This window comes from Zalophus californianus, chromosome 7 (genome assembly GCF_009762305.2).
Source record: "Zalophus californianus isolate mZalCal1 chromosome 7, mZalCal1.pri.v2, whole genome shotgun sequence".
Classification (NCBI taxonomy): domain Eukaryota; kingdom Metazoa; phylum Chordata; class Mammalia; order Carnivora; family Otariidae; genus Zalophus; species Zalophus californianus.
In genome coordinates, this window is record NC_045601.1 from 72,612,153 (window position 1) to 72,632,712 (window position 20,560).

Genomic DNA, 20,560 nt, shown 5'->3' on the forward strand with positions numbered 1-20,560 from the left:
TATGTTGGATAGGAGTGGTAAGAGTAAGCACCCTGTCTTGTTGCTGATCTTAGTGGAAAACTTTTCAACCTTTCATCATTGAGGATGATGTTAACTGTGGGTTTGTCTTATATGGCCTTTCCATTGAGGTATGTTCCTTCTATACCTAATTTGTTGAGAGTTTTAATTATGAAAGAATTTTGAATTTTAATTATGAAAGGATGTTGAATTTTTCTGCATCTATTGAGATGATTATATGTTCTTTATCTTTATTCTATTAACGTGGTTTATCACGTTTATTGATTTGTATATGTTGAAGCATCCATGCATACCAAGGGATGAAACCCACTTGACCATGGTTTATGATTTTTTTAATGTGTTACTGAATTTGGCTCGCTGGTATTTTTTTGAGAATTTTTGCATCTGGGAAACTGGGTTCATGAGTGCCTGCCTGGAGCTTAGGTTTGCAAAGGCTGATTGGGACCTTGGGACCACTGGAGCCAGGAAGTGCCATGGTGAGTGGGGGGCCTGATATAAAACTTTTTAAAGATATAGTTTAGGTATTTGACTTTATTGGGATTTTTTTCTAAAGCTAACAATTAATGTAGAGTTGATTTGTTAGGGATCATGGTTATATATATTTTTAAGATTTATCTATTTATTTTAGAGAAAGAGAGAACATGAGTGTGAGCAGGGGGAGGGGCAGAGGAGGAGAGGATCTCAAGGAGACTCCATGCCAGGTGCAGGGCTTGATCTCACAACCCCGAGATCATGACCTAAGCTGAAACCAAGAGTCTGATGCTCAACCAACTGAGCCACCCAGGTGCCCCCATGGTTATATTTTCTAACATATCCTGTAAGTGTCTCGGTTTCCATTGCATTGGCCAAACCTCAATCATACGACCACACAAAAGCAAGACTGAGAAAAGTAGTCTCACTGTTTGTCAAGAGATAGAAGAAATGACATTGTTAACATACAGCAATTCTGCCATGGCATTCTTATTGTCAAATATCAACTTTACAGTTCCTCCTATCTATAGAACACATTTACCAGACTCCCAATGTTTCCCACCTCAACCCTGGCAAAAGGTACCTCCAAAGCCACATCCAGTCACTGCAACCAGTTCAAAAGGCAGGTTCTCCCTTTGAAGAACAGTCTTTCTGTCAGCTCTATCAGGTGGCTCCTTGTGGCCCAGCAGCTAGGACATTAAAAAAATAGTGACTTAAGAACTAAATATCAAGTTGTCTGTCCGCTCTTGTACAAACATTCAATATACAATGGTGAAGTAGGGCCATGATAATTATAATAAAATCCCTCATTCAAAATAAGAATGTAAGGCACATAGTAGTTCCTGGTGAATGGGAAAAAAAAAAATCCTGCTGGGCAGCCATAGTGAAGGCCCTCAACCCTGGGATTTGGGAAGTTTCTTACTTACAGACTGATTCTGCTCTCTAGAAGGTACTTCTTTGTTCATTAGTTTCCATGGCTACAGACACAACCTTGGGAAATTCTTCTTTGTCCATTCATCTCCAAGGCCATGACTAAAATGGATATCTGCACACTGTGCATCTTTTGCAGCCCACTTCCTGCCCAAGGTTGTTTTAAGTCTCTAACCAGTCCCACACTTAGAACAGATTCATGCTTTCTTTGGCAGTAGATTCCCTTAAAAAATCTTGTAGGATTAAAGCCACTTTCAGTCAGTTTTAAATGCCAAATAATCACATCCAAAATTCTTTCTCAGACATAATTCTCCAACCTGTCTTCTTACCTTCTTCACCCCATGCCCTTCTTTCTCTTTCCCTCTCTGCCCTCTCCGTCTCATTGTTCTCTCTCTCTCTCTCTCTCTCTCACACACACACAATTAAAATAATTACATTGAGGTTATCTGAACAAATAGAGTTTGCTGGGAAGGTAACACCACTAAATAAGTTATTGTCTTTATCTGAGAAGTCTTGCTGGCTTTTTCATTAAAGCCCTTTTAATCTTAAATCTTATGAGAAGTAGTTGGTGTTTCCAACCTGTAAGGCCCTAATACCTAGAATTTCTCCATTCCCTTGATTCTCTGCTTGAGAACTAGCCAAAACTTGCTCTATTTCTTATTATAATGTTTTTCTCAAAATAGTCAATAATAGTCAATATAATCATAGACCCCCCCCTCATTTGTGATAGAGCTATAGGCAAATATATGTCTTCCAAGTCATCACAGGTGATATTTTTACCAAACATTTTGCCATGGTACAACAGAGCTCTTCAGTCTTCCAGGTAACCATATCTCTTCTTTGCCTTCCACCACCTGACCCTCAAACCAATGATGCACATTTTAATTTTTTGTGTTAATCAGCATCCTACTTTAGTATTAGCTGCAGTGAAAGATAATCTCAGTGGACTCAAAGAAGTTAATTTCTCTCACATGTAGTATAATCATGTGTTGAACAGGCAACCTTCCATGCAGAGATTCAAGGGCTCAGACTCCTTCTATCTTGTATCTCCACTATCACCTGTGACCAGAAAGTCCCGAGGTTCTGGCCAGAAATGAGGAATAGAGAAAGAGATGGTTGTGCTGGAATGCTTTGCAATCAGACTTAAAAGTGCCCATAATCTACCCACATTCCAGATGCCAGAACTCAGTCATTTACTATGTACCAAAAGCTATAGGAGATGAGTTCTGGCACACACATAGCAGTCCCTGCCTCAGACAACTTTAACACTGCTCCCATCATATAATTAGAATATAGATCTCATTATCCTAGAAGATAGGCTGGGAGATCTGGCATAATCAGAAATCAACAATTTTAATTTCAGGACTTTGAAATCTCAGAGTTAGCAGGGGAACTGTAGAGACCAGACAGTCCAACTATCTCATATTACAGATTACTAAGCGAAGGCTCAGATGGGCATAAGGAATCAGTGATAGGTATAGGACTAGAACACTGGTCTCCTCCTACTCAGGTCAGTGCTGTCTTTAATATGCCTCCCTGTCTTATTTCTTCCTAAAGTTGTAAACTTGCTGTAGGCTAATGAACAAAAATGGGATTTTTAAAAACTTTTTTACATACAACTTTTAGTAGATACAAGAAATAAAATGGCATTCAATTAGAAGACAAATAAAATTCTTTGGTCAGAATTTCAGTGGGAATTAGGTTGGTTTACGTGGTCCTAAAGGAGATATATTTTACTCCAAAGAGGAGATAATCTCAATTTGGTCTGAATACTGTTTCTCAGAATTTTTCAATCTGTTTGAACCTAGAGGATCATTCAGATGTCAGCCCTTTATCTGTAATGTCATTTGCAAATATTTTCTCCCATTCCTTGGGTTGCCTCTTAGTTTTGTTGACTGTTTCCTTTGCTGTGCAGAAGCTTTTTATCTTGATGAAGTCCCAAAAGTTTATTTTTGCTTTTGTTTCCTTTGCCTTTAGAGATGTGTCTTGAAAGAAGTTGCTGTGGCTGATGTCAAAGAGGTTACTGAATATGTTCTCCTCTAGGATTTTGATGGATTCCTGTCTCACATTTAGGTCTTTCATTCATTCTGAGTTTATCTTTGTGTATGGTATAAGAGAATGGTCCAATTTCATTCTTCTGCATGTGGCTGTCCAATTTTCCCAGCACCATTTATTGAAGAAACTGTCTTTTTTCCAGAGGATCATTCAAATGAAAGCAAAGAAGAACTATAGCTTTTGTAAAACTAAACAAAAATGAAGTAAAGAAATGCTTACAAAAACTTCAGGAAACATCAAGGGGTGATGACTAGCAGAGACTAATTGTTGAAAGAATTAAGAACCAGCTGTACCCTTCCACTTTGAGCTCTTGTCCAAATCTACAAATAATGGTTTCTTCCCTGCCTCCCTTCTGGGATTCTGGTTAGGGCAAAATGAGATTATATATACAACTGATTTGCAAGTTGAAAATCAATGTGCAAGAGAAAGATATCATCTTCAAATGATCAGTAACAAATCTTCTACTTTAGTCTTTAAATATCCCTTAAACTATTGTAGCCTATATATTCCTCAGAGAGCCCATATGCACATAGATAATTTGCTAGACTGTTACTGTTTCCATAATTATCGTTTGCTATAAAAGTGTATCTAAACTAAATTTCCAATACTTTCTCTTCTTAGGTAATTACAAGAGCAACTATTGATCATCAGGGATTAGAAATACAAAGCATACTTTTAGAAAGGTATTTACAAAATGCAAAATGTATTCAGCTATTATAATTTTTAAAAAGCTATCAAGGCTAATTAAAGAGTAATAAATTGATATTGAGAAATGTCATTTAAGAGTGAGGTCTTGGTAAAGCAAATAACAAGACTGATGAAAGATATATTTGACTACAAATGTCCAAAGGTAAGAAAGGAAGGTGATAACCTAGCAAAATGGTGAAACAGTAATGGGTAGAACCAAGAAACTTAAGCTATTAGTAGCAATTTGGTTGATTAGGAAGTCTGTGGATTCAGAAAATAATCCCTCTTGAGAATTACTCTACATGCCAGTGGGTTGGGTTTCGTATTTTCAAAGGTTGGTACAAAATACCAAAGACGGCATTAAAGAACTGGCCTTCACTGTCAGAGGAACAGATTACATGGTTTTTAAGGGTCTTTACCTTCTGTTGTAGATTTTATAATAAAGTATAATTTATAATGTAGAAAGATGAGTTCCATCTATAGCCTGACTCAGAAGAATTGATTCAGAAGAAAACTAATATTGACTAGTCCTTATCCAATACGGCAACCCTCATTTGCACCTCCATTCTTATCTCTAATTCAAAAATCCATAGAATTTTCTGAATTTTTAGGTTCCAACCTGGAAAAATGCCAAGTCCCTGATATCTGTCTGGACACAGACCTAAGCCTTCACAGAAATGTTGGCCCTGCTCTATGGAGACACCTCTCCCAAACTGTGCCTCCTTGAGTCAGACTTCCTATTTTAATTTCAGACAAATACTTTAATTTAATTTCAGACAAATCATCTTCAATATCTATGAAAAAGGGCCTCAGTGCAATGGAACACCAGCAGATAGTCAAGACAAATGGATTTTTCTTTAAAAAAAGGTGATGAAGGGCCAATTTGTGTTATGAATCCTTCTACCTACAGGCAGTCACAGGCAGGCCTCCAGTTGTCCACTTGTCAGCTTCTATGTGTGCCCATATAAGAGTGAGTCCTTTTGATAATATTACTTGGAACTCTGAACATTTTTGGTATGACTAATTATGGTTGCCAAAGCTTCTAGAAAATAACAAGGGATCTTCATGCTTGTTGCACGTAAAAATACAGGAAAGACAGAGATGAAAACAAACATATTAAGATACAATTCCCTTTTCATCAGGGATTCAAACCAAATGAAACAGTCTGGCTCAAATTCTGTTTAGGAGACATTCTGATATTTCAGCTTTCTTCCAATTCAGTGATTTGGGAAAAAAAAATATGGAGGCTCAGTTCTGGCTCAAACCAGTTCAATTGTGGGGTGGGGGGAACAATGCATTTATGATTTAATACAAAAGCAATATTTGGGTTTAGTTCAAGATTTGGCAAATTAGTATGGTTCATTCCAGTTTAACGTTTGATTCAAGTTACTATTTTCAACTGTTCATTTTATCAGTTATGGCCCAAAGGAAAAAAATATATGTATTAACTATTGTCAGAGGGAAAATAGGGGGATACCGTTAATGGCTTTGAAAGGAGCCAAGAGTCTCATTTTAGTGTGCAAATTAAGCATAGAATTTCTGTTGTCTGTCACATCATTTAGAGTACATAAACCTACATTTTCCAAAAAACTCATAGAATAAACCTTAGGCACCTTTTTTATTAAACATTTGCTCCATCTCTCTTCTCACAAAGCAACCAAGAAAATTTCTAGCTAGTCTTTTCTAGGTACTTCTAAATTAGAAAATCTTAACTCATTATTTCCCTTATAAACTAAGATTATGCATAGAAATGTTATATATAAACTTTATATCTACTGATATATATATGAATTTGATATCTATGTATACACACATGTACACATACACACACATATGCACACATATATAAAGGGTAGTAGAGAAGGAAGAGTTTTGGGTTCACTGAGAGCAAAAGAAAGGCAAGTGAGCCAAGGAAAAGATATTGATTTAATGGCTGGGGGTATCTAAGACTCTTTCTTATATCAAGACCCACTGTTTAGAATGTTATTCTATAAGTACATTTGGTGAGGTGATTTATTGAGCTATAAATGTGTGATTTGTTTGCATAGAATTTTCCTTCTTCCATTCAAGAAGGCCTCTCTTTTCCTAACTTTGAGCTCAATGAATAGATTTTCTCCTGGAATGGGAATAAAGGGAGGAGATAAAGTTGGTGAGGGAAAAAATGGAAAAGCATCATTAAAGATCCATAGAATAGCCCCTGCTCCAAACAATATCCCAGCAATGTGGCATAGGAGAATGGCACCATGGTACAACCCCAACCCACATCCACAGTCCTACCCCAGGTCCCTCTTAGAAAGAAAGTAGCAGAACCCCCAAAGCTTCAAGATAATGCAAATCTGTATTAGTTTTCTATTGCTGTTAAAACAAATTACCACAAATTGGGCGGCTAAAACACAAATTCACTATCTTATAGCTCTGGAGGTCAGAAGTTCCAGACGGATTTCACTTGGCTAAAATCAATGTCAGCAGAGAAAGGCTGCATTTTTTTTTTGGAGGTTCTAAGAGAAAATCCATTTCCTTGCCTTTTTCAACTTGCAAAGACCACCTTCTTTCTTTGTCTCCTGGCTCCATCCTCCATCTTCAAAGCCTTCCTCCATCTTCAAAGCCAGCAGTTTAGCATCTTTGATTCTCTTTCTAACTTCTGCTTCCTTTGTCACATCTTATTTTCTAACTGTGATCCTCCTGCCTCCCTCTTGTAAGAGCCTTTGTGATTACACTGGGCCCATCTGGATAATCCAGGCTTGCATATGAATGCATCAGGGGTTGTCATGATGAACTGGAGACTCAAGGCCCTCGGCCAATCTCCATATACTTGCAAATCTTGGGATTCTTGTATAACACTCAAAGGGAAAGGAAGCCACATTAATAATGAAAATGTGAGTGGAGTCAAAACTATGTTAAGATAAAGAAAAATTACAAATGTGACAGTTCTTGTTTGTAATTTTTATGCCTAAAACATATAGTTTTATTTTTCTTCCCTAATCACATTACCTCTCAGTCATCACCATAGCAACTCATTTACTACAATCACATTGATAATTAACAAGTATCTACTAAGCATCTATTATGCATAGAGTACTATAACAAGGAATTGTAAATAATGCAAAAGAATTAGAAAATAGGCATCCTTCTCAGGAAGTAATATGTATGAAAACTATAAGTGAGATTACTTATGGGAAAAAGAAGATAAGACTATGTAGCATACCAAAGTATATTCTGCAAATAGTAAGTGTTCCTGGACACTCAGATCCTTCCCATCCTCACTGACTTGGTATTCTGCCTTGCAGACTTCACAGTATTTCCTACAAGGTATTCCATGAAAGAGAGCTTTTCTGGTCAAGAAAGTTTAGGAACATACTGACCCACCATATTTAATTATTGTAGCAATAGCCCAGAGAAGTTCTACACTAAAGAATCACTTTTTACTTTAACTATTTCTAAATATATTTATGCCTGCAACCCTTTTCCTCTTAACCCTTACCAACATCCCTCTTTGAAAATGCTGACTTAGTGAAATCATGGTCCTTCCTAGGCCATTCATAAAAATGTTTCTATTTAAAAACCCAAGCTTCGGCACTACCTACTGAATATTAAATAAATGTTTTTTGAGTCATGTGAATATCTAGCGAGATGAATGCTCATCTCTTCAAAACTTTTACTTCCTGTATTTATCAGTTCCATACCAAAATAAGACCAATTCCCTGCAACTCTATGTTTTACCACCTTTAGGATTAAAAATTAACCAGCTTTTTGAAACTCTGAATAGATTATATACACTGGTCCTCCTTATGCATTGATACATTTGGAGACAATGTGTTATGGAAAAATAAAATGTTGCAGTCTCCTCCCAGCTCTGCGGTTAACTATGCCACTAACCTGCAAAGCTCATGATCTTCTGGCACTCAACATGCTCACTGGTAAAACAAGAGGACTGAACTACATGGTCTCCAAGGCACATTACACCTCTATTCTTTACGCATAGTCTTTATCTAGATATTCATTTCTCAAAGAATTTCAACATAGGGGGCAAGAATTACTTCTCTTGAGGAAACAATACTATCTTCCCACCCCAATATCCCCCACCTCCAATAAGCTGTCTGTGTTCAACAACAGTACTTTTTATCATAGATCCTATCAGCTTTCCTGGTGTGGTTGCCAGGGAAAGATCTCTGCTTTAGTGTAGTTTATAATCTTACTGAGTATATGAAATGAATTATGCTCCCCTCTCCAAAATTCATATATTGAAGCCCTTACCCCCAATGTGACTATATTTGGAGATAGGGTCTTTAAGGAGGTAATTAAGGTAAATTTAGGCTGTTGGAGTATGGCCCAACTCCAATAGGACTGGTGTCTTTATAACAAGAAGAAGAGACACCATGGGTATACACACACAGAAAAAAGGCCATGTGAGGACAGAGTGAAAAGACAATCATATGTAAGCCAAAGAGAAAGGCCTTAGCAGAAGCCATCCCAGGGGCACCTTGATCCTGAATTTCCAGCCTCCAGAACTGTGAGAAAATAAATTTCTATTGTTTGAGCTACCAGTCTATGGTATTCTGTTATAGCAGCCTGAGCAGACTAATACATTGAATAAGTATAATCTATATGCAAACAAGAAGCAAAGAGTAAACAATGTATGACTCAACATAATCAAATAAGATGTGCATACTTTTATTTGTAGATGGCTTTTATTTGCTAGCTAGAATAATTAGTATGGAGGTGACAGTTTATTCTGCACTCACTCATCTATGTGAGGTGATCATATTAAGCATTTTCAACCCTATGCACTAAAACTGACAAGAGGCTTTTCCTGGGCATAGTACACAAGGAAAACAAAGCAGAAAGTGGCACAAACTTCTCTCCCAACCCATTTTCAACATCCCTGGTCCTGAGGTAGGCTGACTAATGGGACCAATGTTTTTCCCTTGGTATGGATGTAGTTAACAATGGGTATGATTTTACTAAAACCCCTTTAACTTGAGAACTGTGAGTCCTCTTCTTAAGTGGTTTATTCAAAAAGAAGTCAGAAGAGTCAATATGGTCTTGTAGTATCATCTGAGTAAGTTATGGTTCTCAGCCACCCACTTTCTCCCTCTCTCCACCCATCCCTCCCTGCCTCCTGCCCTTATAGCAGGACCCCCACTGTTGCAATCTCCCAAGGATGGGCTTCCTAAAGCAAGGGTTTGCTTGCATTGACTTATTTTCCCCCAAAGACCTACTCAGAGCAATGGCTATATACTTATTATAGGTTTGGCTATATTATCTTGCTCAGGGACACAAAATTTAAATAATATGAACAATTAAACCACCATGTTGATGGTATTCCTTGACGTTTTTTTCCATTTCTAAGCATGTTCGTACTTACTTTCACATCCATTACACCTAAGATTGGTAAGCACACCAAGGGGGGAGAGGGACTGAAGATTGACTTCAATCACTGATGGCCAGTGATCTAACCAGTCATGCATAACTAACGAAGCCTCCATAAAAACTCAAAAGGGCAGGGTTTGGAGATCTTCCAGGTTGGTGAACACACTGAGATTTGGGGACAGTGGTGTGCTCAGAGAGGATATGGAATATAGCAATCTACTGAGTACATTGGTTTTCTGAGTTCTGTGAGCCAATCTAGCAAACTAATTGAACCCAAGGAGGGGGTCCTGGGAACCTCAGATTTATAGCTCATTTGTCAGGAGCAGAGATAACAATCTGGGCTTACTATTGGCATCAAAATAGGGGGAGTCTTTTGGGACTGAGCCCTCAGCCTGTGGAATCTGCTATCTCCGGGAAATAGGATCAGAACTGAGTTGATCTGTAGGACACTCAACTGGTATTAATTCAGGAAGAACTGCCTGGTGGTATGGTGGAAACCACTCAACATATAATGTTGGAAATGAGTACAGAACCCATACCAAGTCATTGTATATTCATTTTTTCTATTTAATATGTTAGTGTGAGCCATTTCTTTTTATATTAATGCTACCTTTTTGTCTGTTTGTTTTAAGTAAATCCTAATTACATTGAAATTAACATACTGGGTAAATAATTTATTTCTACTATTTCATAGGGAAAAATTCAAAAAGTTTACCACTGTACTTCCAAATAGTTTTAAAGGATTTCTCTTCTGGAGCTTTTCCAATCTCAGCTGTGGAAAATTAATTTCAAAGTAACCAATTCCAAACAATAGAGAACAAAATGAGGGTTGAAGAAGGGAGGTGGTTGAGGAAGGGGCCAGATGGGTGATGGGTATCAAGTAGGGCACTCATTGTGATGAGCGCTGGGTGTTGTATATAAATGATGAGTCACTGAATTCTACTCCTGAAACCAATATTACACTGTATGTTAATTAACTAGAATTTAAATTAAAAAAAAGAAAAAAGATATAAATAAATAAAAATTACTATAAAAACAATAATTAAAAGAAAAAAACAAAGTAATCAACTCCAGCAGCTTTTTGTGAACACCAAAATGTTATCACCTCTCTGGGTAGCCTCACAGCAGTGCTGTATCCTTCAGCATGATGGACACTGGTTCAAAGTAAGGAGTTAGTATAGGAGAAGGCAGCCACTGTGCTTGGTGTAGGCCCACCTCCTGCCAAACAGTCAGCCAATCAGGGGAAACGGGTATAATGGCAGACGAACTCTGATCCTAATCTAGAAACCAGAGATTTATCAGCTCTAGAACTGATTGTAGGTTTATGGGAAAGGAATTTGATTTTTTAAGACACCTTCATTTGGGATTCTAGATTCAAAGAAGAACCCTCTGAAATGGAATACATCTAAACATCACCTGAGATTATCAGTGAAACTCTTGCCCCAGAGGCGCAAAAGAGCTTTAAGCATCATTTGGGATGATGTGGAACAGGAAAGATATTTTCTCTGCACAGGCAAAAGAGGTGAGGTTGAAGATGCTGAGTGTTTTGCTGATTCATTCTTTTTCCTCCTATTGCTTAATAGATACAGGGTTTCCATCTGGGGTAATGAAAAAGGTCTGGAACTACAGAGTGGTGATGGCTGCACAACATTGTAAATGTACTTAATGACACTGAATTGTATGCTTTAAAATGGTTAAAATGATATATTTCATGTATGGGTACTTCACCACAAAAAAAAACCCACTATGCACATGAGGGTCTCACATGTGGTTCTCCTCCTAATGCCCCAAAAACACACAGATACACACCACACACATACTTAGAGGAGTTCTTAAAAAGCAGACTAAGGTTGACTGCAGAGCCCTTTTATCCATATCTCTAAACCTACTTTATTTCTTTAGATACTCTTCTTAAATTTTTTTTAAAAAGTTTCTTCCTTATATAAAACCGAGGTATCTACCCCAAGTGTCCAACTGTAGATGAATGGATAAAGAAGATGTGGCAGAGATATACAATGGAATATTACTCAGCCATAAAAAAGTATGAGATTGTGTCATTAGTGACAATATGGATGGACCTACAGGGTATTGTGCTAAGTGAAATAATTCAAACAGAGAAACACAAATAAATACCATATGATTTCATTTCCATGTGGAATTTAAAAAAATGCATAAACAAACAAAAAACAGAATCAGACCTAGAAATAGAACACACTGATGGTTGCCAGAGAGGAGGGGAGCAGAGGGGCTGGGCAAAATGGGTAAAGGGGAGTGGGAGATATAGGCTCCCAGTTATGGAATGAGTAAGTCATGAGAATAAAAGGCACAGCATAAGGAATATAGTCAATGGTAATGTAATAGCACTGTATGGTGACAGATGGTACCTACACTTGGAGTGAGCATAGCATAACCTATAGAGTTGTTGAATCACTATGTTGTACACCTAAAAATAATGTAACACTGTGTGTCAACTATACTCAAAAAAAAAAAAATCTGGGCGTCGGGGTGGTTCAGTGGGTTAAGCATCAGATTCTTGATTTCAGCTCAGGTCATGATCTCAGGGTTTTTGCGAGGTCAAGCCCCACATCAGACTCTGTGCTGGGCATGGAGCCTACTTAAGATTCTCTCTCCCTCTCCCTCTGCCCCACCTCTCTCTCTCAAAAAAAAAAAAAAAAATCTTATCCAGAAATATCCTCACAGACATATCCAGAATAATGTTTGACCAAATGTGTGTGCACCCCATGGCCCAGTCAAGTTGGTACATAAAATCAACCATCACACTACTCTACTGTCTGCCTAGGGCTAGCTAGTTTCAGATGAGGTCTCCTGTCTGAGAGCCTGCCTCCTCCCTAGGGAAATGATACTAGAAAGACCTTCATCCAATATCACCACTCTGCATAATTCATGAGGGCAAAGTATTATCCTACGAGAGATCTACGAAATAGCTTACCCTCAACCAGGAACCCTTCTTTGCAACCTTTTACTCTCATTTACCTGGACTCGCATCTCTTTTCTTTGCCTTACAGTCCCTGATCCCTAACTTCTGGTCTTGTGCCCCTTGACTCAGGAACCGGTCCCCTAACACAGATCCAATAAATTCAATTTTGTCCCTATCCCAAATATTTGTATTTGAACTTTGGCTTCATCATCTTACCCCAAAGGGACCCAAAGACTTCAATTCAAATCACAGCCATCCTGTGGCCCATGCCCATGGGCTTCTCTTGAGGCCCTCCTTTCCAAAATTGGTATTTCAACACCAACAGAAAATAAACTGTAGGAGAATGGCCACATGTCTGTGCCTGAACTGATAAAATTTGTCTGGGTTTGAGAATGATTCTATTGAAAAATCCATTTCTGTAAAAGAAAACAATGGAAACACATAAACTGAAAGTAAGACTATAAGCAAATAAACATCACAGACATCTGCCAAGAAATGAATTGACAAGCAAGACCGCCACTGAAGCTGGGCAAAGGCATCTGGAAAAAGGAATTGTTTATAAACTATTGCTTCCAGATTCTGTGCCTATCGCTGTGGCCTGCAACATATAACTGATAACTTCTCCATATCCTCATTTTGAAACAAGCTGACTTCGTGCATTTTGTCCAGGAGAGCTGTTAAAGGTGGGAATGAGGAGGAAGGAGGACGAGAATGGTGGAGGAAAGTGTGAATAAGGTACTGAAGAATGACTTAGAAGTGAAAGAGATTTGATCTCATTCAATTCTGTGTGAATTTAAGTCAGTTACTCAACTTCTCTGTGCCTCTATTCATTCCATAAAAATAGGGATAATAACACAGCAAAGAACTTCTCTGAGAATTAAATTAAATAAAAGACATACGCCTCCCAATAGGCAAGCAAGAGACAGACACATACCTTAATGAGGGTGCCCTGTCCCAATTGTTATTCCTTCCTTTACTACCCTTTTACCACCCCAAACGCATGAAAGCTCCCAGTTCCTAGCAGAATGCCTCTAAAATAGTACCCACTTAATAAATATTGATTTCCTTTTCCTTTTTTGCCACCATTACTAGTAAGGAAGATTAAAACTATGAACCTGCTCTCATTTCTTTCACAGTGAGAAAACTCCATAGGATTCATTTCACAGCTTGTTGACCCTCATAAGTACCTGTGCTCTTCATCTTTTTTCTTCATTCTCACCTTCACCCCCTCCCTGCAAGCACACCTCTAGCTCAGGGCTTCTGATCTGACAAGCAGAGTTAGCATTCCCTGTGAGATCGGAGGAGACCGAAGACCTGATTCTGGAACCTGAACCTCTCAGCCATCAAAAAGGTTTGCCAGTGACAGTTAAATATGGAAGTGAGAACTTTTAACATAAGATCCTTGAAAAGATAGGTTCTTCTCTTCACTTCTGCAGTAGCTCCAGCCTTTCATTTTTTTTTTTAAAGAGATATTTATTTTTGAAAGAGAGAGAATACACGCAAGCAAGGGGAGGGGCTGAGGGAGAGAGAATCCTCCAATCTTTGTTTTTAAAATGAATAAAATATCTGCAGATAAGACGTATTGAGCCAAACATTTTGTGCACGGCAAGTTTCTAGCTATGGATAGACGATAATGTAGCAAGATTGTGAAGGCTACTTTCAGTCACAAGTCCCAAAAGCCCAATTCAAAGTTGCTTATACTAAAAGGGAAATTTACTGGCCACCAGTTCTAAAAGTCTAGACATGAGGAAAGCTTCAGGATTTGCTTTATCCAGGGTCCTCTTCTTTGCTATTTTCTGAGATTTGTCCTCCTCCTAATCAGCTTTTCCTTACACTTCTAGTCCACATATTCATGTACAACAACTTTGGAGAAAAAGAGGTTACTTCCCAAAACTTTCCAGAAGAGACAGAAAGACAATTCCAGAAAATCTCTCCATTAATTCCATTGGCCTGAACTGGTCATATGACAATCCCTGAGCCAATCACAGACAAAGGACATGAGATGACTCTTAGACTAATCCAGCCAGGAGCTAAAGCTAAAGGTTGCCTCACTTTACCTGAAGTACAGGGATAAGTACTTGAACAACAGCAACAAAAAAACAGGATGCTGTTATGATGGAGGAGGGGAGAATAGATCCTTGTAGGCATCCAACAGTGAACACGTCAGCCTTTATTTTACACAAATACATCTAATTCCACTTGAATGAGAGTATTATTGAGAACTGGATTTGTATTAACACTGGTTTAACAATAGAGAAAAGAAGTTGATGAGTTCTTTTAGCAAAAATAGCAAGCATCCAAATGGCTGACATTCTCCAATAATAGTCAGCTTAAGATATCACACAATTCCTCAACTGTTCCATTGTTTAAAATATGCCTGGAGCCTCTCCTTTGGAACTTTCACCTTTTGTTCTCTAAATTTTCTCCCTAGGTGAGCATATCAACTACCACTGGCTTAAACATCATCATCATACTGCCAACTTGCAAATTTCTATCTCAAATCCAAAATTGGCAATCATCTGTTCTAGTACTAACCTTTCCCAATTTTCAGAAGAGTAAGACTCTGGAGGGAGGAGTGATTTATCCATAATTAGATGGTCAGTTATCAGTAAAACAGTGACTAGAACCCAAGTTTTATAACCTGGCTCCAAACCTAAAAACCTCTTTTGTTTTCATCAATTGGGCTCTCAGGGTGATTCCATACTCCAGACCAGTTACCACCCTTTTACTCTATGGGGTTGTCTGGCTCTTTCACGGCAAACTTTGTTATCCCTAATTTACTTTTAATTATGTAACCTTACAGGAACATTTCCAAAAATTTATAGAAACTTGCAACTTTACCTAAAGGAAAAGAATGCCAATAAGAGCACTGTGTTCCCTCTAAATCTCAAGCACCCTCAGAAGTTGTTCAATCCATTCCACTACCCTAATTCACAGGGACAGACCCTACAGATATTTTAGTCATTAGAGATCAGTTCTGCCATTCTGAATGCCTGCTACTAGAAATGTCTAGTGACACGTTACAGTTGGCTCACATCAGTGGAATGATGACTCAGTAATTTAATGCATTGCCATTAAATTTAACAGGATCAATTTTTGCTTGCTATAGAGAAAAGAAAAGCTAACATTTACTTAAATAGACTCTTAGATAAAAATTGTCAGAGATTGGACTTAACAACCTGTGCTTGTGGCAGGCTCACAAATCCCAACCTATAACTTGTCAGTATAGAGCCAACCTCATCTGTTAAGTCAAGAGGAGGCTTATAGCTGGAGAGTCAGTACTGAAGACTGTGTGATGAAGAGGAGAGTCTTTTTATCTCTCAGACGTGCTGACTGCTGAACTGACTCTGTAAGGTAGAGATGCCAGGCCAGTGCTATCCAATGGGAATATAGGGCCAAGTCACAAATTCAAGTCATATGCATAATATTAAATTTCCTAGCAGCTCCATTAAAAAAAGAAACAATGTAATTAATTCTAACATTGTATTTTATTTAACCCAATATATCCAAATTATCATTTTAGTGTATGATAAATATAAAAATTATTAATGAGCTATATCACATCCTTTTTTGCACTAAATTTTTTAAATCTGGTGTGTATTTTGGGGCACCTGGGTGGCTCAGTCGTTAAGCATCTGCCTTCGGCTCAGGTCTGGTCCCAGGGTCCTGGGATCTAGCCCCGCATCGGGCTCCCTGCTCTAAACTTAAATCACATCTCAGTTTGGACCAGCTACATTTGCAGGTCTCTGTAGCCACATGGAGCTAGTGGCTACCATACTGGAAGCACAGTGCTGGACAAATGCTCCTCCAAGTCCCAGAGATTCTTATAGCCAAGTGCCCACCTCTCTCTTTGTAGAAGGAAAATCAAACAGTCTCCATTGGATGGACTGTGCTCTGCACCCTGAAGGGTTTTCCTCCCCTCTAATTAAAGGGATCTCAGGGTGCCTGGGTGACTCAGTTGGTTAAGCCTCTGACTCTTGACTTCGGCTCAGGTCATGATCTCAGGGTGATGAGATAGAGCCCTGTGTTGGGCTCCACACTCAGCGGGGAATCTGCTGGAGATTCTCTCTCACTCTCCTTCTACCCCTCATCCTGCTCTCTATCAAATAAATAAATAAATCTTAAAAAACAAAAAAATAAAGGGATCTCAGAGAAGTGTTGTTTCTTGGGTTTCTGCTTTTGTGCTCCTGAACTTCTCAGTAATTCTCCTTTGTGAGCATGGGAAGTATACTTCACTTGTGTTGGACTTCCTGACTTCCCTGAGTTCACAGGTAGAGCTCAGAGGATCCTGCCAGAGCTGCAAGACTCTCTGCCTCATCCTACCTCTGTTTCAGACTCTGTGCAAAGGATAAAATGGCAAGTCCTTCAACTATCAATGGGCAGAGATCTAGCTTTTGGTTATTCATTCTTTGAGCGCACCAATCACAAGACTTGCTTCTCCAAAGAGTCCTGCCTTGTTGTTTCTCTACTGACCAACTAGCTGGCTTACTAATAAGAACTAACATTTATTGTGTGTTCCATGCACAATTTTAATTTGCTAAGTCTTCATAATAAGACTTCATGGGTACTATTATTAACTTTATTTGGTAAATAAGGTAGCCTTATCTGGACTACTTAGGCATATTAAGTGACCTGGCCAAGGTCACACAGTCCACAGCAGAGTTGGAATTCAGTCCCAGCTCAGAAGCATCCACTCCCAAACACTACATTCTACACTGACCTGCTCACTAGCTCCTGGATTCACCGCTTGGCTTTATGATCCACATCTTGTCCTGACTTCTTGGTCTGCAACATCCCACTGAGATGAGCTCTAAATCTTGCCTCTTCTAGCTCTGTTCCTGGCTATGTATAAAAACCTTATAGAAGAACTAGCACTAGCCCCTCTCTCCACCTTAATCAGCATCTGCTGGACTCAGAGTTCTCACTGGCTCTCTACACCAGATTAAAGGCCCATGACCATCCACCTAGATGTCAGGAAACAGGAAAGAAGTGCACAGAGCAGCATTCATTTAACAGTTATTTACCAAGACCTTTTGCATGTTGCAGAAGATGCTGAGAGCTGGGGCTGTAGCAGAAGAAAAGAATGTGATGATCCCTGCTTTCAGGGAGTTTATATTTTAGTGAGAGGAGAAATACAGTAAATAAATAAACCCAAAAACTGAACCAAAGGAAAATTATCTACATGTGCCTAAAACCCCTAACATCTTCATGCATGTGCTAATCTCTTCATAAATCCCAGGAAATTAATGGAATTAACAGACTGAAACTATTTTCTGTTGTTCTTAAGCAAAGAAGGCTAAGATAGGTTGTGCATCTGCCCCCCAAAGGAAGCCTCAGCCTGTAGTTTTTTTTTGTTTAGAAGTCTTGCTTTTTTGTTATATATATATATATATATATATATATATATATATATATATAAAATTACAAGGAAACTTTTATCTTTGTAACCCAAATAAAGTAAAGCAAAATGGAAATTGGATGTCCCCACAGACCCATAATTTCTGTCCTTGGATAATAAATGAAAGGGGTTTGTCATAGGTAGGATGCCTCTGAGACAGAATAATCTGAGATGGGGGTTTGTATGTGGGTGAATTACTGGTTATGCCCTTGGGAATAATGAGCAGTGATGTAAATGGAAGTGAAGGAAGTAGGAGTGGGCATAGAAGTTAAACTGTGATGCAGTTGCCTATCCATAAGGAACATTGGAGCTAATGGCCCTTCAAAGACGTCCCAAATTGAGACAATGGGACAAGATCTTCAACAACCAGTCTCTGAATGGGATCTCCCGTGGGGAGGGTGAGTATACTTGGGCAAGACAGCTCCTTTTGATGAGAGCAGATCCTGGGGAAGGATTCAGTTGTGACTGTCAGCAAGCAAATCTTCCAGCAGTTGGGGAAATGAGCCTCAATACTGAAGGGCAGATCTGAGTGGCATACCCCAGCATCCCCTACAAGCTCAGAATATCCACCTTCTTTCCTTGAATAGTTGCTGAGTTTCCCCACAGAGGCTTGAATATGAATTGGGTCCTGGTGTCCACATTTGTCACTATGTAAACCACCCTAGGAATATCCTAGCCCAAGACTATTTGTCTAGAATATCAAAGAATCCAACCTTGTCAACAAATGGTGATTGAAACCCTTTAATGGCTTTCTGTCACTGAAGACAATGCAATGTCTATCTCAAGTACAGTCTACTCTAGAAGAAAAGGGGGTATACTAATTTTGCCACACCTAAATAAATGTAGAAATAATAGGATAGAATGAAAAGAATAGAGGGTGGTCAGGGTAGGCTGCTCTGAGAAGGCAGCACTTAAGATGAAAATTGAATAATGAGAGTCAGCCATGAAAATATCTTGAGAAGAGGGTTCTCCTTAGCAATAACAGCAAGTGCAAAGGCCCTGTGGCAGAAATATTTCACATTCTCTAATATTTCATATCCTACAAATATTTTAATATTTCACTAAGAAAAGAAAAAAGGCAAGTGTCGGTGGCAGTTCATGAGTTGGAGGAGAACAGTATGAAATAAGATTAGAGATGTAAATGAAGAACAGATTATCCATTTGACAACGATTTACTGAGTACCTACTATGTGCTAGGCACTGTTCTAAATTCTGGCAGACATAGCAACAAACAAGTAGAGCCTTATAGACTTTGGTAAGGAATTTGGATTTTATTCTAAGGCAAATGAAGGTCATTGAAAGATTTTAAGCAAGTGAGTGACATGGTCTAAATTATTTTCCAAGAAAATGATTTTTCCTGCTTTCTGAAGACTAGACTTGAAGAAGGGTGTCTATCTAAGAAGAAATGCAGTAATCCAGAAACTGACTATAGTAATTTGGGCTAAGTTTGTATGGAAAGATGAAGACAAATAGATGGATTTGTTCAAAATAGATGGATATGTTCAAAAAGCAAAACTGACAGAGATTGCTGGTGGAAGAGACATATAAAATGAAGGAAAGAAGACTCAAGGCTAACTCCTAAATTTTTGGTTAGAGCAGCTGGTTGGATAGACAATTGTGATATTTACTGAGAAAAGGAAGATAGAAGCACATTTGCAGATAAAAATCAATTTTGATATTAACTTTGGCATCTCTATTGCATGCCAAATGGAAACATCAGATAAGCAGTTTCATATGTGAACTTAGATTTTAGTGGAGAGAGTTAAAGATATAAATTTTGGGGGCACCTGGGTGGCTCAATCTTAAGCGTCTGCCTTCAGCTCCGGTCGTGATCCCAGGATCCTGGGATCGAACCCCGCATCGGGCTCCCTGCTCAGTAGGGAGCCTGCTTCTCCCTCTCCCACTCCCCCTGATTGTGTTCCCTCTCTCGCTCTATCTCTCTGTGTCAAATACATAAATAAAATCTTTTTTTTAAAAAAAGATATAAATTTTGATGTCAATAGATGGCATTTAAAACCAAAGTGTTGATGGGATCATTGTATTAGTCAGCTCAGACTGCCATAACAAAATAGCATAGACTAAGTGGCTTAAACAACAAAAATTTATTTTCTCAGGTTTGAAGACCGGAATTCCTAGATCAGAGTGCTAGCTAGCACAGTCAGATTCTGGTGCAGCCTTCCTGACTGGCTTGCAGATGGCTGCTTTCTCACTGTGTCCCCCATACGGCAGAATGACAGCAAGCTCGAGAGAGAGAAATCTCTTCTTCTTCTTGAGGCCACAGTCCTATCAGATTAGGGCCCCACCTTTATAACCTCATTTAATCTTTTTGTTGTTGTTATTGCTGTTGCTGTTCACAGCAGCTTTATATACAATAGCCAAAAAGTAGAAACAACTCAAATGTTCACCAACCAGTGAATGGAAAAACAAAATGTGGAATATCCACACAAAGGAATATTCTTCAGCAATAAAAATGAATGAAGTACCCATAATGCAGCAAAATGGATGAGTCTCAAATGCATTATGCTCAGTAAAAGCAGCCAGACCCAAAGACTGCATATATGATTCCACTTACATGAAATGTCCAGAAAGGCAAATCTGCTGAAACAGAGTATATTAACAGTTGCCTGGGGTTGGTGGTGGGAATGGAAAATAACTATAAATGAGCATAAGGGACCTTACTGGAGTGAGGAAAA

At 38.6% G+C, this 20,560-nt stretch overlaps 1 long non-coding RNA gene across 2 annotated transcripts in view; it reads right to left on the bottom strand.

The window, feature by feature from the left end:
* The window catches only part of LOC113927603, a 143,689-nt gene that overhangs the window by 111,082 nt on the left and 12,047 nt on the right, over nucleotides 1-20,560 (bottom strand). For both annotated transcript variants that reach the window (XR_003521679.1, XR_003521678.1), the window contains exon 3: nucleotides 1,073-1,178. This is a non-coding gene — a long non-coding RNA (uncharacterized LOC113927603). The remainder of the gene's footprint in view (nucleotides 1-1,072; nucleotides 1,179-20,560) is intronic.